Here is a 16,396-nt window from a genome sequence, read left to right as displayed (position 1 = left end):
TTTTGGTGGAATTCCTGTAGGGTTGGGGTGGGGTGGGTCTGATTTGATGACTGGGTAACGACATACAGTGGAAGATGTCTCCCTAACTCTTACAAGAGAAAGACCCTTTAACTGCTGGAAGAGGGTGACGGAGACTGGCATCCTGTGCTTGGGGTTCAGGTTGGGAATGTTGGTATCCTGCACCCATTCCCCCACCCAGTGCAGCTATTATGCTGCATACAGCCACTGACCCTCCCCTGGTGGTCTGCAGTGGAGACTGAAGAGCTAAACCCATCCATAGCAGGTTACCCACTACCAGAGGGCAATGTGATCGAGTTCATCTTTACTGTTTGTTCCTGTTGCACAATGCAGACAATTTGAGAGTGAATAGGAAGTGGCAGATTGGGAGGGACGTTGAGGAGGGTGAAGCTGGTTGAATCTGGTGGTAACTAACTGCAGGTAAGTCCAGGAGCTGGAACGGACAGTTCTTCATCATTTTGAAGATTAAACGTTAGCTTTCAGTGTCACAATGTGCTTCCAGAGTTTGTCTGTGCCTGGGATACGTGGGTTCAGGTTTCGTTAAACACTATTATTCAGCAGTAGTCCACGGGAGCCAGGGGGAATATCTCAGAACAGAAACATTTCCCCATGTGACTGGATGGCTCCAGCACCCTTTGTATTTTCTTCGTGAAGATTGAAAAATGAGTCTGACTGAGAATGCAGCCATTTGGAAATGTGTCCTGTACGATGTTGATGTGTTATAAGAATCTGGCTCCTGTCATGTTGTGGCACAGAGTTGGAAGGAATGTGATTTGCTCTTCATTCGGCAGGGACAGTTTCACCTGCCGTGGTGGGTTCTGTGTGTCAGATTCATTTTGAAAACAGGATTTAAAGAAAACTGCTTTGTATCGCTCGAGCTAATGAAGGGATGGTACAGCATTAACTCATCTGATGGGACTGCACTGAGATGTTGACCTTCCCTGCAACTCACTGGCTCCTTGGAACAGCACCTGTTGAGAGATGGAATGTTTGAGGATAGGCTGTTCATTTTGAGGGAATAAAGACTGGCAACAGTTTGATGGAACTGTGGAAAGAAGCCAGGTGTTGGCTGCAGCCATTCACACCAGGCGTGATCTTTCTCCGGGGTTGATGCAGCCAAGGGATTTTCTCCCCAACTGTTAGCCCCTCACAGCATCCAGGAGCGCTAGGTACTGGAGGACGGGCCATTTCATTTGGAAACAGCACAAAGACCAGTTCCATCTGGGAGTCAGTGAGGGCAGTGCTTATTGGGGGATGTGGTTTGTGGAATGTCAAGGGTCAAATGAAGATCTGACTTCTTTCTGGACAGAAGCGCAATCGTCGGTTTAGGCTTGATAATGGGGCTGAATAGGGAATGGTATTGTGGCTGACAGACAGAATGGGCCGAATGGCCTCCGGTGCTGTGCTGGTCTGTGATTGTCTTTTTCTGTTGGATTTAATTGGAGCACCTGGATTTGCTGTGGTGATCAGAGATGCCTGCAGTCTAGTCAGGGGGGTGTGGGAACTGGAGAAGGGTGTGCGTGGACTCCACTATCAATAAATGGAGCAGATTGATTTGCCTGTGGTGAATGATGGGCAGCAGTGGAGCCAGACCTGGCAATGACCTACTGTGAGACATTCCAACCCAGTTCGCCAACAGCTCTTTAATCATCTCCTCCATCTGACTGTAAAATTGAAAACCTCAGTTGGTCACCTCTGATCTCTGAGTCTTTATATTCTTTATGATCCAGGTCAATGTACTTGGGGGTCAGAGAGACTGTCAATGTGTGTTTATCCAGTTTCTGACAAGAGCTGGTCAGTTTCGAAAGCATAGATTCTGAGCTGTCCCAGTTCCTGACAACCGTCCATACCAATGGCATCTTTAAACACCCTATGACCAGAAAGAAAGTGATAATTTCATCTAAACTAGCTCGCAGAGCGGCTGAAACCATCCCTGAATGGTAATGGGGAGAGAGGTTCCTCTCATCATTGGAATGAGAGCTGTAATGGAAGGAGCGCTGGGAGCTTTATTTAACACTGCAGTTCAGTCCTGACTCCCTCTCATCATGTTTCCCTTCCCAGGTATCCCCTGGTTAACCGATGAAAAATGTTGTTTAAGGTGAAGCCATGTTCTGTGAGCACAAGAGCTTCCTATTGTCCTCTAGTGGGAGTTCTTTCCGAACTGTCCGTCTTCCTATCCTGATTGAATGGAAAGTTGTAACGTTTGCCTCCATCTCCACCAAAAACAGTGTTGGTGTTAAAGGTCAAAGTAGCAGTTTTCTGAAAGATTGAGTGGGTGGAGAATTTTTGTTGTGAGCTGTAAAGGGACACATCTTCTTTCATGGCTCACTGGTGTCAATAGTTAACTTTTGCAACAAAGAATATAGATATATCTCACGGGACCAACGTGTATTAAGTGTGTTTCTGGTTTTTGTGTCTAAAAGGCCAATAGGGAATGGGACTGTGTTCTGTTTTACGACAGAAATAGTGGGTTATTCAGTTGCATTCCTTCAGTTTGTTCTGTCAGAGGCTGTCTCTCTCACTTCGAGGTACAGCATCATGCAGGCCTCTTGGTTGGGTTGGTTTTGGGGTGATGTGTGTAAGGAGTCGAACAGAAATGTCTCCGTCTCTTCGTGTTCAGCTCAGGTAGGTGCTCTGCTGTTTGTATACAGCATCCAGCATCAAATCAGGAAATCTCTGCAGAACATGAAATCCTTGTCTTCATAGCTTAGAGCACACCTCGAGCATCTCGAAGGTGAGAATGTGGAGGAGTGTACAGGGTCTATTCCTGCCCAGCTGCAACAAATGTTTATTGTACATGGGAGCTGGCTGTTAGCCTCTCCCACTCACACTGTACGTCTGCACTGTGTACTCCAGCTGCATTTTACCGAATTCACTGTGACACTGTCGTGGGGTCAGTGCTGAGGGAGCGCCGCACTGTCGTGGGGTCAGTGCTGAGGGAGCGCCGCACTGTCGTGGGGTCAGTGCTGAGGGAGCGCCGCACTGTCGTGGGGTCAGTGCTGAGGGAGCGCCGCACTGTCGTGGGGTCAGTGCTGAGGGAGCGCCGCACTGTCGTGGGGTCAGTGCTGAGGGAGCGCCGCACTGTCGTGGGGTCAGTGCTGAGGGAGCGCCGCACTGTCGTGGGGTCAGTGCTGAGGGAGCGCCGCACTGTCGGAGGGTCAGTGCTGAGGGAGCGCCGCACTGTCGTGGGGTCAGTGCTGAGGGAGCGCCGCACTGTCGGAGGGTCCATTTTTGTGAAATGTTAAACCCAGGCCCTGCATGCTCCTCAGATAGAGTGGATAGATTCATTGCCACTTGCCTGAAGAGCAAAGTAGTTCTTCCCCCATTTCCCCCTCAGTTAATGTCTCCTTTAAAAAAACATTGGATGATCTGGTCATTAGCTCATTGTTTCTGATATGCTGCTACATTTCAACAACATCTATATTTCAACTAGTCCAATGCTCCTACAGTGCTTCAGGGTATCTGGATGTCATCCAAGGTGTTGTATATTTCTAAATTCTGCATGGTGACCATTTGTCCCTGATAAGAATTGGTCATTTCTGTATCTGCAGGTTTGTGGTTTTACATCTTGCAGTGATTCCTGGGATCTGCTGGTTCTTGAGGCTTGTTCTCCAAGTGATTGATGGGAGTGTTACACTTGGAGTTAAGGTTGCCATATACAACAGTCGTCAACCTCTCCCATTGCTTGAGGCCTGTTGACCCTTGGGTTAAACCATGACCAGACATCTCTTTCTAATGAGAGAGCAGCCTGACCGTCCCTGGGATCATGCTGACATTAAGCTAAGAAGGTGCCTGCCTCACGGAGCAGAATTCCTGAGAGTGCACATGGTTCTGAAGAAACTGCCCAAAGTGGAATGTTCAGTAACTTGCCCTGCCCCTTCATTGGACAAAGGCCAGGCACTGGGTTACTGTAGAGTCAGGAGTGTGGTGCTGGAAAAGCACAGCCCATCAGGCAGCTTCCGAGGAGCGAGAGTCAATGTTTCGAGCATAAGCTCTTCAGCTGTAGAGAGTCAGTATGGACTTAATTGGCTGAAGGGCCTCCTCCTGTGTTATTGTGACTCCATGAGCAAATGTTAATACTTTAAAACTGCTACTCCTTTTTGTAATTTTGGGAACTAGTCTACGTTTAAACACTTGCTGAGGCTGTGCACCAGAGTGAGTTACAGAGGAGTGATTGAACCACTGATTAAAATGTACATTTTGTTTTTGAATATTGAACTTAGGGTTGGGAGATTTCAAGCAGGTCTCTGTTGGCAGGAGGCTCCATGTGCGGATTACTACCATCGGTGTTCGCTCTCAGCAGCTTCCTTCCTCCACAAACAATTTTTAAAAATTAAACCACCACCAAAACCTGCAAGTAATTTGTTAGCATTTACAACTTAGGGACAGCTGCACTGTTTCAACTTCTGAGTAATAAACAGGCGGAGGGGTTGGTCAGTCAGCCCTTCAGACCTATGTTTAACTACTCAGTAAGGTCACAGTGGCAACTTTGCCACTCTGGCTCCCCTCAAACAGGTAAGGGTTTCGATAAGAAATAGGAGTCCCTCGTGTTTAATGCTGTTAGCAACAACTGACCAAGCCATGAGTTGAGAACTGGATCTGCTTCATCCGAGTGAAATGTAAATGTTGGAGCCTAGAATCAGATGGACTTGGTGTCCTCAGTTGAATTTTTGTCAGTGCCAGCGAAGGTCTGCTTCATTTGTGTGGGACGGTGGTGAGTCAGCATCTGTATGGAAGAACCTTCATTATCTGAAGGACAGGGGCATTGAGTATTTCATTCAGTTGATCAAATTCCGGATAATCAAATACTGGATAGCATAGTTTAGCTGAGCATTGTGACATTGCTGATATTTGGATAATCGAGATTGCTCTGTATATGGTATTGGAGATTATAGTCAAAAAGTGTGGTGCTGGAAAACCACAGCCAGAAGGATGTTGCCTGACCTGTTGTGCGTTTCCAGCACCACAGTAATAGCTGGAATGGATGGATTGTCTTCTGAGGAGAGGTTGGATTAAATCAGCTGGAGTGTAGAACAGGTAACGTAGTGGGAACCTGTGAGAGGCTGACCAGTCTTCATCTGGTGGATGTGGCAAAGATATTTCCTCTTAATGGGAGAATTTAAAACCAGAGACTATTACTTAAAAGTGAAGGGCTGCCCATTTAAGACAGAGATGAACTAAAAAGAACTTCTGAGGGTGGTGAGTCTTTGGAACTCTTGTTAAAAATGCACTGGACACAATATCTTTGAATGTGTTTGAGACTGAGGTCGATTCTGGATAAGCGAGGAGGTGAAAGAAGGCTTGGTGGGAGTTGTTGAGTAATCAGATTAGCCATGATCTTGCTGATAAACCAGGTTTAAGGATCTAAGAGGTGATACAGATCCTAATTTGTATGTTCCTATGCACTGTCTCCAGAATAGGCTTAGAACAGCCTTTTACTGGATCCGTGTTGTCCCTGTCCATGGACTGAGATGGCAGTTTCATATTGGTGCAACCCAGGCTTCCTTTTCCAAATGGAAAGGTTGACCATCAATAAGGGCAGAACGCAAGCCTGACTTGCTGACCGGGGAGAGCTAGCTGCCGTCAGAACACACTGAATGAAGTGGTTTTGTCTTCAGTAAAGATATCCCTGAACTTATGAGAGTCATAACAGTAGCCTGTCTGGTTTAGAAATTACAACAGTTATTTTTAGGGCCTGGGTTTGGCCCAATAACTGCACTCCGTTCCACAATGAGAAGGTCAAGGGTTCAAAATTGCAGATCAGAACAACAGTGCTGAGGGAGTGCCGCACTGTCGGAGGGTCAGTGCTGAGGGAGCGCCGCACTGTCGGAGGGTCACTATTGGGAAAATATTGCACTGATGGAGGGTGAGTAAGGGGTGAGTGTTGCACTGTCAGAGTGTCATTAGGGTATGTTGCACTTTAGGAGGGTCATCGCTGAGGGAGTGCCGTGCTGTTGGAAGGTCAGTGCTGAGGGAATGCCGTGCTGTCGGAGGGTCAGTGCTGAGGGAATGCCGTGCTGTCGGAGGGTCAGTGCTGAGGGAATGCTGTGCTGTCAGAGGGTCAGTGCTGAAGGATTGCGGTGCTGTTGGAGGTTGTTTTTTTAGGATGAGACTTTAAATGTGTCTGCCCAAGTGGACATTAAAGATTTGCTTCATTATCTGGAAGAGGCACTAAGGATGTTCTCATATGCCTCATATCTTACCCTCAACAATTGTCTCAAAGGCAGGGTGACTGGTCAATGTTATCTTGCAGTTTGTGGGTCTTGCTGTGAGAAAATTGTGGCGCTTTTTTCTAAATTACATCAGTGACTGCACTTCCAAGAGACTTGGTCGGTTGTATTGGGTATTGAAGTATTGTGAGGTGATGAAGGGTGCAATAGGAAAGGTTTTTTTTTACTGGAGACCATTGGGTCGCATATTGCGGAGATACTGAATGGGGATTTGGTGGGGAACTTGCTGACAGGTTGGGGTTACATGTAAAATTATGGAATCTTTGTGTATGACGGAAATGGAGTGCTTATGTCAGTTGGCCTGGGGAGGGATATCTTGTTTGTGTTGCTGTGTTAGATTGTACCCCATGTGTTGTTAGAGCATGCAACCCTTTAGTGGATTCTCAAGTAAAGATGCTCATTTATCTGTGTGTCTCTTGATTAAACTGACAATCGAGTTGTGACACTTGTGTTTTGAGAAGTAGGAGCTGCTCTGCTTTACTGCTGTGGCTCTATTGGAACAGAGATGAGACCACGTGGAGCTTGTTTCCTTTTCATCCTGGGGTTTCTGGTGCACTCGCAACATTTTGGGAATCCTTTGTGCAATCCTTTTTTTTGTAGAAGGTACAAGCCAATATGTTGTTATTGGGTTGTTCCCATAGGGTTGAGGAATGAAGGAGAGAGGGGAGGGCTATAGTGTTGCTGCTGCTCACAGAGCTTTCTGGCATGGTCTGGGTGTTTTATCTTGGCACTTGCTTCTAGAACGAGAGAGCTGACTGATCTTTGGATGTAACCCAGAAGTAGTGTCTTTTCATGTGTGCGGCAGTGAAACCTGCTGTCAGTTTCTCACTCTTTGGGGTGTTTCTGTCACATTGTAGGCATTATTTATTCAACGGCCTCACGCTTATGCTTTGTGGTGAGTGTTTTGGAGAACCACACATTGTAGGAAAGGTGATAATGTGGAAGGAGAGGAGAGAGGACTGATACTATCATGGTGAAATATTGAGCTTCTACATACTCAGCTTTTACATATTTTTAAACCCATTAAAAACTTCTCTGTAATCAAAGTGGGCTGTAATGGTCCCAATTCCATGTCAGCTGTGAGGAGTGCTTCTCATTGTATGTATGTGTGAGTGTGTCTGTCCCTCCCTCTTACTCTTCCCTGCTCCCCACCTCTGTTGAGTTTGCCATCCTCAATAATGGACACGTGGTGTAGATGGAGTGAGTAGTTTTGGGATTTGACCCCTTGGAATGGTATTGGATGTGGGTAATGGTGTGTCTGAAACCTGGTGATGGTGGTCTTAGGGTGACCATTGGAAAGTGGTGATTGTAGATTGACTCTATTACTTCCCCAGTAACCTTCCTGCAGCTGATCGGGGCAGTACTGAAGTTCTCTGGGATAGTACAGCCAGCTGAATGGTTGATGATTTTAGTGAGTTTTTGTGGTGCTTCTGCACTGTTGACACAACCACAAAAGAACATCAACCAGCTTGCTTCTCAGTACATGATTATTTTGAAAAAAATCTGGAGGTGCAGGTAACAGGAGTATGGTTGAAAATTGTTCATGGGGAGAAACTTGAATATTATGGGCTATTGACAGTTGGAGAGGCCTTAAACTGAGGACAACCTTCAGAACAACTTGGCTCAGTTTATATTTGATGTGACTATTGAAGAATGATCATCATTTATTGGAAGGCAATCACTTTCTGTTCTCCTAACCTCTATCACCCTTGCGCAAATACAATGTTAGTACTCTCCCTCAAACACTTTAGGGGTTTGTGAGACAGGCAATCTAGTGTTGGAGGAGCTGGTTAGGGAAGGTCTGTAATGAAGACATTGGGAAGAACCTGGGTTTGATTCCCATCCTTCTCTGAATGAGCTCACCTCGGTCTGAAGTCTGCACATGTTGACAAAGTATCAATTCATGAGTGTAGAGGGGGCTGGGGATCTGGGAATCATACGAGGTGCTGTCTTCATTGGTGTACACCCGCACAGTCAGGTCAGGGGGTTTGGGGGAGGTCACAACATGTTCCAAAGGTTCCTGATGTGACCGACTCGGCAACATGAATAGCCTTGAGGTGGAGCAACTGGAAATATCAGTTGGAGGAAAGGGGAAGTTTGGGAATTACTCAGTACGTGTCATGTTTTCTTAACAATAGAGTCCCTGCAGGAGAGAGAAATGAAGCAGCTGAATTGTGACCATCTCTGAACATATTGATTGATATTTGAATGCAGAGGGTTTAATGAATTCTGAATGAAGCTTGTGATTCCCCTCTGCACACTCATTCCCTGATTTCTTTGTAACTTTATTTGTAAAGATGATTAGTGTTTGGAAATTGTATGTTGATGAGATTTTGTTGCTGTTCTTGCGATGGTTTTATGAATTTGCATTATTGTATGCAGGCACCCAGCACTTCTATCACGCTTTGTGAATTTGAAATAATAAATGTTCATGTTCCTAAAACCAGCCTCAGATTGTGTTACTTGAGGAAGCTAAATAAGACAAGAATATTCTTCAAATGGAAATTGGAGACAGTGTCCTGGTTGGTTTGTTCGCATTTGGGGATTGGGGGGGGGGGGGGGGACACTGGATGGATTGTTGATTTAAAACTAGAAGGAGATGTAGAAAAATGTTGCTGATGTAGAAGATTGGTGAAGATATTCTTGAATGTTGGAGCAGCCATAGAAATCTATAGCACAGGAAAAGACCTTCAGTCTAACTTATCCATGCCAGCTAGATTTCCGAAATAAATCTAGTCCCATTTGCCTCTATATTTGGGATATGTACCCCTCCTATTCATGTACCCATCCAGATGCCTGTTGAATGTTATAATTGGAGGAAGGATTAGGGGAGATGTCAGAGGTCAGTTCTACATAGAGTGGTGGGTGTGTGGAATGCACTGCCAACAGTGATAGTATAGTCAGATACATTAGGGACATTTAAGCGAATCTCGGATAGGCACGTGGGATGATCATAAAACAAAGGATATGTAGGGTAGTTTGATCTTAGTAGGATAAAACGTTGGCACAACATCAAGGGCTGACTAACCTGTACTGGGTTGTACTGTTCTATATCCTAACACTTCCTCTAGCAGTTCATTCCATACTAGCACCACCCTATGTGTGAAAACATTGCCCCTTTAGTCCTTTTAAATCTTCTCCCTCTCACCTTAAACCTATGTCCTCTAGTTCTGGGCTTCCCCACCCCAGGGAAAAGACATTGTTTGCCCTATGAATGCCCTCATATTATAAACCTCAGCCTCTAATGCTTCAGGGAAAATAGCCCCAGCCTAACCAGTCTCTCCCTGTAGTTCAAACCCTTGAACCCTGGCAACATCCTTGTAAATCCTTTCTGAACCCTTTCAAGTTTAATACCCTCTTCTCTCCTGTGTCCTTCAATCTCGAAATAAGTTGTAGGTCATTTTGGATTGAGATGAAAGATTTCTTTACTATGCTGAATTTTAGATGTTCCCTTCCTCAAAGGGCAGTGCAAGCTCAATTATTGAGCAGATCCAAGTCAGAAATCAGATGATTTTGAGCTACTAAGACGTCAGGGGCTGTGTGACAATGGCAAAAATGGTGCAGAGTCAGATGTTCAGCCGTGGTGCGTGTGAATGGTGCAGTGGGCTCAATGGGTGAACAGACTCCAGTTATTTGCTACAATTCTACAAGTCTCTGGTCATGGGGAGATGGCAATGAGGTAAATAATGTTGTTAAGCAGCATACACAAGGGGTCCATTCACAAACTGAAAGTATTTGAGTTATGAATGTATCAGAGTACGTTTCTTGTCCACAGAGTGTCTAATGAGTTGCTGGAAATGGCTAAAGAAAAGAGAAGCTGAACATCTGAGAAAGGTGTATGTAATGCTTCAGCTGCCTCCTTGGAACAGATGGTAAAGGCAGTTTATTGATGGGGAAGCTTGAGGGAAAAGGCAGGAGAGGGAAGTGGAGGAAAACTGGGATGATAGATACAATGGGTGGACGGACAGAGATGGAAACTTCTGATATCCTTCAGAGATGATGACACCAGAATTGCTCAATAGATTTGATGATCTCACAGGTTATTACTGGAAACATTTAAAATAACACCAAGAGATGAGGACGGATTGTTTCACCCTGCAGCTGTTTGGTGCCTGGAACTTTACTGACTGGAAAGTTGGTGAAGGCAGAACCCCTCCACGTGTTATGAAGTTTTAGGGAGATGCTGTAATCTGCAGGGCCATGGTCTGAGCGATGAGACTGAATGGCTTGGCCTCTTTCTGCTGTTAGCTTTCCTGGGGTTTCTAGGTGCCACAAAAAATTGAGCCAAAGGAAAGTTACAGAACAGGAAAAGACCATTCTGCCCATCATAGTTGTGCTGGCTGAAGAAAACAGTAGCCCCCCCATCTCTCCCCACAAAATTCTAACTCTAATTCTAACTCCCAGTATCTGGTCTGGAGCCTTGGAGCTTCCTGTGCCTCTGGTCAGATGCAGGTTCATTTTTCAATGAAGTGAGGGTCACTGCCACAGATACCACAGCAGACCGTGAATTCCAGACTCGTCACCCTCTGAGTGACTGCATTTTTTCTTGGATCCCCTTTAACAAGGCAAAAGATAAGAAGCAGGAATAGGTCACTCAACCCCTCAAGCCTGCTCTGCTATTTAATACAAGCATGGCTGATCTCATCTCAGTGCCAATTTTCTGTCTGCTCTCTACAATCTTTCAACCTGTTACTAATTTTTTAAAAAATCTCTCATCACTTCCTAAAATATGCTCAATATCTCAGTATCTATGAGTCAGGGGCTGTGAATTCCACTGCCCCTTATCTTAAAACTATAACCTCTCACCTTCTCATCCTCTATCAATGATAGTGAGTTTTGAGAAGATTTGTAGCTCAGGTTGAGGTTCTGGATGTAGGCTTGCTCACTGAGCTGGAAGGTTCATGTTCAGACGTTTTGTCATCCTACTAGGTAACATCTTCAGTGACCCTCCAGACTAAGCATTGCTGATGAGTCCTGCTTTCTATTTACATTAATAGGTTTCTTTGGGGTGGTGATGTCAATTCTTGTTTTTTTTCTCTCAGGGGGTGGTAAATCATTGGACAAACAAGCAGAAAACTAGCCACCAGGATACATGAACACCAACTAGCCACAAAACGACATGACCCTCTCTCACTAATATCCTTACAGTCGAGGAAGGCCACCACTTCGGGGGGACAGCACATCCATCCTAGGACAAGCCAAACAGAGACACGCATGAGAATTCCTAGAAGCATGACATTTGTTCTATCAACAAACACATTCACTTGGACCTGATTTGGCACCCCCTGAGAAAAGGAACAGGAAATGACATCACCAACCCAAAGAAACCCAAACATATAAATAGAAAGCAGGAATCATCAGCAGTGCTTCGTCAGGAGGCTCATTGAAGATGTTACCTAGTATGGCGACGAAATGTCTGAACGCGAGCCTTCCAGCTCAGCGAGCAAACTTACATCCAGACACGTCCTCTACCAATGATCTTATATAGAATCCCTACAGTGTGGAAACAGGCCATTTGGCCCTAAGGTCCACACTGACCCTCTGAGAGTGTCCCATCTGATCACTCTATATTTACTCCTAGCTAATGCACCTAACCTATAGGTCCCTGAACATTATGGCCAATTTTAGCATGGCCAATTCACCTAACCAGAACATCTTTGGACTGTGGGAGGAAGTTGGAGCACCTGGAGGAAACCCACCCAGATATGGAGCGAATGTACAAACTCCACACAGTTACTTGAGGTTGGAATTGAACCTGGGTTCCTGATGCTGTGAGGCAGCAGTGCTAACCACTGAGCCACCATGCCACCCTAAGTCAGTGCTCGCTGGTAGCATCTCTCTGCCTCTGCTCAGGGACGTCCGGTGTTTCCTGTCCACAACATTAAAGCGAATTATTACTTTGTACGCCTCGTGATGCCACCCCTCAGCCTCCGCTGTCCTAGGGAAAGCAACCTTAGCCTGTCCAATCCCTCCTCACTGCTGAAACTTTCAACTCTAGCAATATTCTTGTAAATCTCCTCTGTACTCTTTCTACATCAATGATATCTTTATGTGGTAACCAGAATTGTACACAGAAAACCAACTGTGGCCGTGACAGCATTTTAATAAAATTCCAGCATTAAATCCCAGTTTTTGGATTTACACGTCAGCTAATGAAGGCAAGTGTTCAACCTGCTTCCTTCCCCACCTTTATTCTGCCATTTTCAGAGACCCACGAACAATCACTCCGAGGTCTCTGCTTCCTTTAATCTGCTCAACATTTTCCTGTTTATTGCGTAATTTCTAGTTTTGTTTGCCGTCCTGAAACGCATTACCTCACCATTCTTCAGACCAAACTTAGTTTCTGCTTTTTGGGGGTTTCAAAGAGTCACTGGTCTGATTCTGCAGTCGACAGTTACTTCTTCACTGTCCACTATCTCTTCACTACCAACCACCTCTCCGATATTAACTACCTGCCAATTTTTGTGTGAAGAGCAAATTTCCCAATCTGAAACATAATCTCACAAACAGCAAAGGGCCTATGGGTCACCGGCTTGTTTTCTTTCTCTGAGCCAGTTATGGATCCAATTCATCATTGCCCTTGTATCCTATTTTAATTTTCTGATCAGTCTGCCATGTGGGACCTTGTCAAATGCCTGACTAAAATCCATGCAGACACCATTTACTGCATTACCCTCACCAAACCCGCTTGTTACTTCCTCAAAGCTGTCAATAAAGTTAGTAAGACACAATATTCCCTTAACAAAACTGTGTTGACTATCCCTGATTAATATCCTTGATTAATCTTTGCTTTTCTCAGTGATGGCTTGTTCTGTATTTCACCATTGAAAGCTGACTGGCCTATAATTATTTGGTCTATTCCTCTCAGATCTACACTGGAAAACAGTGAAAGAGGAAAACTGCAGAGGGAGAGATAAGAACATAAGGATCAGGAGCAGAAGTAGGCCATTTGGCCCATCGAGCCTGTTCCGCCATACAATAAGATCATGGCTGATTTTTTCATGGACTCAGCTCCACTTATCCATCCGCTCACCATAATCCTTAATTCCTTTACTGTTCAAACCCATCTTTGAATGTTTTTAAGGCAATGGGGTAGCATCAACTGCTTCATTGGGCAGGGAATTCCACAGATTCACAAGTTCCTCCTCAACTCAGTCCTAAACCTGCTCCCCTTTAATTTGAGGCTATGCCCCCTAGATCTAGTTTCACCCACTATGGAAGAAACCTCCCTGCTTCTATCTTGTATATTCCCTTCATAATTTTATATAGCACACCAATCCCCTTAGGAATGTCAACTTTGTAATGGGCTTGGCTGCTTTGCAAGCATTACATCAAGCACAGAGTCAAACACTTGGTTCATTAAAAATTTATTGAACAAACATATTATGAGAGGGCATTCAGTCCTGTGGGTATGATGCACATTGTGTGGATCTGAACAAGAGACCATTAAACCCGAAAGGTTTGTGTTGTTCAGCCTGAATAGGACTGATCTAAAGGTTAAATCCTTTCTCCCACTTCAGCCCAAATAAAATGTGTTACTGTCAATCTTAAAAGATGAACTTGATCCTCATCATTGACAAATGTTTGAGCGAGAGAATTCCAGATTTCTTAAACTCTTTGCCTCCACAAGCATCCACTCCCTCCACCACTGACGCTCAGTAGCAGCAATGTATACTGTCCACAAGATGCACTGCAGAAATTCATCAAAGATCCTCAGACAGCACCTTCCATACCCACAACTACTTCCATCTGGAAGGACAAAGGCAGCAGATACATAGGAACACCACCCCTTCAAGCTCCCTCCAAGCCAGTCGCCATCCTGACTTGGAAATATACCACCGTACCTTCTTGTCACTGGGTCAAAATCCTGGAATCCCTTCTCTAAGGGCACTGTGGGTCAACCCACAGCACACGGACTGCAGCGGTTCAAGAAGGGAGCCCATCCCCATCTTCTCAAGGGGCAACTAGGGACAGGCAATAAGTGGTGACCCAGCCAGCAATACTCACATCCCACAAATGTCTGGTGGTTTCCCTCCTGATGGCCCACCGTAATTATAAATTTATTTCACTTTGTTTTGAATCTCCACCCATATATTCACCTTGTTTATCTCTCCAGCCACAACTCCCCAAATGTTAACACTGTAAAATATTTGCGTTAAGAAGAGCTCAAACACTCAGGTTACAATCTTGAAACAATCCTTATTTTAAAAAAAACGAAGAACTGTATCAGTGGTGGGAAGCTTTTGTTAGTTACAACTGGCCTCTGATTATTCTCCCCTTTTGTTCCTCATAATTTAGAAATTACTGGCTGAGTTGTAGTTTAACTTGGAGCAACTTGTGCCTTTTATTGTAGTTTTGGGTTTGGGCTGGGAATAAATGGATCACGATCAAATGCATCAAATCCATCACGGATTGTGGAGTGGGTTATATTTGCAGCTGGAGGTGACAACCAGGTGATGGCAGTGTTGCATTGGCTTTGGGAGTTGAATCAATACTGACCCATTTGTACCATCCAAGATCCCATCTAACTGTGAGCAGGGACCCACGGAGCCAGCTTTTTCTTTTCTAGGATTGTGCATCACTGGCAAGGATTGCATTTGTTACCCACCCTTCATTGCTCCTTAAAACTGAGTAACTTCCCAGGCCATTTCAGAGAGCAATTAGGATCAACCACACTGGCCTGGACATGGAGTCACATGTAAGCCAAACTAGCTAAAGACAGCAGATTTCCTTCTCTAAAGGATAGCAGTGGGCCAGGAGGGTTGTTATAACAGTTGATGATGGTCATTCTGGTTAACAGGGACTGAGACTAACTTTCAATTTCAGATTTGTTAAAATTCTACCAGCTGCCATGATGAGTTTTAAACCTATGTCCCCAATTTCCTCAGGACAGTTAGCCCAATGACATTACCACTACACCACCATCTTCCTTTCAACAGGCAGAGGCCATTCAGCCCCTTGTACTGTTCTGTTCATTCAATCAGATCATGGCGGATCTGCATTGTAACTCCAACAGTATGCTGTGGTATTTTATAACCTTCTCCCCTTACTCCAGTGGAAAATCTTATTGATCCCAGTCTTACAAGATTTCCTTAATAGTTTTAGTCTTTGTTGGGAAAGAAAATTTCTCTTTCAGAACAGAAGGAATTGGCAGGACATAAGCCTACAAGACACACACAGGAAACACTGAGTCATACTGCATTGAACCAGACCCTTCAGCCCAACCCATCCATGCTGACCACTTAGCCCAATCTGATCTAGTCCCATTTGCCAGCACTTGGCCCATATCCCTCCAAACCCTTCCTATTCATTTACCCATCCAGATGCCTTTTAAATGTTGTAATTGTACCAGTCTCCACCATTTCCTCTGGCAGCTCAGTCCATACATGCACCACCCTCTGGGTGAAAAGGTTGCCCCTCAGGTCCGTTTTAATCTTTCTCCTCTCATCTTAAACCTATGCCCTCTAGTTTTGGACTCCCCCACCCTAAAACCTCGGCTATTCACCCTATCCATGCCCCTCATGATTTTATAAACCTCTATAAGGTCACCCCTCAACCTCCAACACTGCAGGGAAAACAGCCCCAGTCTCTTCCTATCCCATCATAAATCTTGAACTTATATCACTTTTTCCTAGCAATTAGTCAATCTTAACATAATGCTGGTGTCTCTGAAACTGCCAGTTGATATGGGCTGTTACCCAAGCTTCATGGGACTGCATCGTTCTCTTGGGTTTCTTTTGTAATGTTGAAAGATTAAACTGTACCCTCCCTCTGAACATTAATGTCATGTTAAAGGGTTAAACTGTACTGTCTTTCTCCAGAAACTGAACCTTCTGGAAGTGGATGGGGATGACACTCATGCAGGAATGTGGATGACTCCCAGTTCATTTGGGCAACCATTTACTCCTACTGTTATCAAATCAGACTTGCATTCAGCCCCTTCCATTCAGTAATGCTTTCATAACCACCCCCAGCTGACCAAATTGGTGATTATCCTCTGATACTGTTGCATATCCCACCTACATTGTCTTGGGAGCCAGGAAATCATCTGCATAAATATTCCCGAGGATTAGGGCTTTTACATTTACATTATTTATGAGGATGATGTCATCCTCCCATTGTACCTGCGGTAACATGTGGTTGTGGGG

Source organism: Hemiscyllium ocellatum, chromosome 33 (genome assembly GCF_020745735.1).
Source record: "Hemiscyllium ocellatum isolate sHemOce1 chromosome 33, sHemOce1.pat.X.cur, whole genome shotgun sequence".
NCBI classification, from domain to species: domain Eukaryota; kingdom Metazoa; phylum Chordata; class Chondrichthyes; order Orectolobiformes; family Hemiscylliidae; genus Hemiscyllium; species Hemiscyllium ocellatum.
This window is presented reverse-complemented; position numbering follows the sequence as displayed.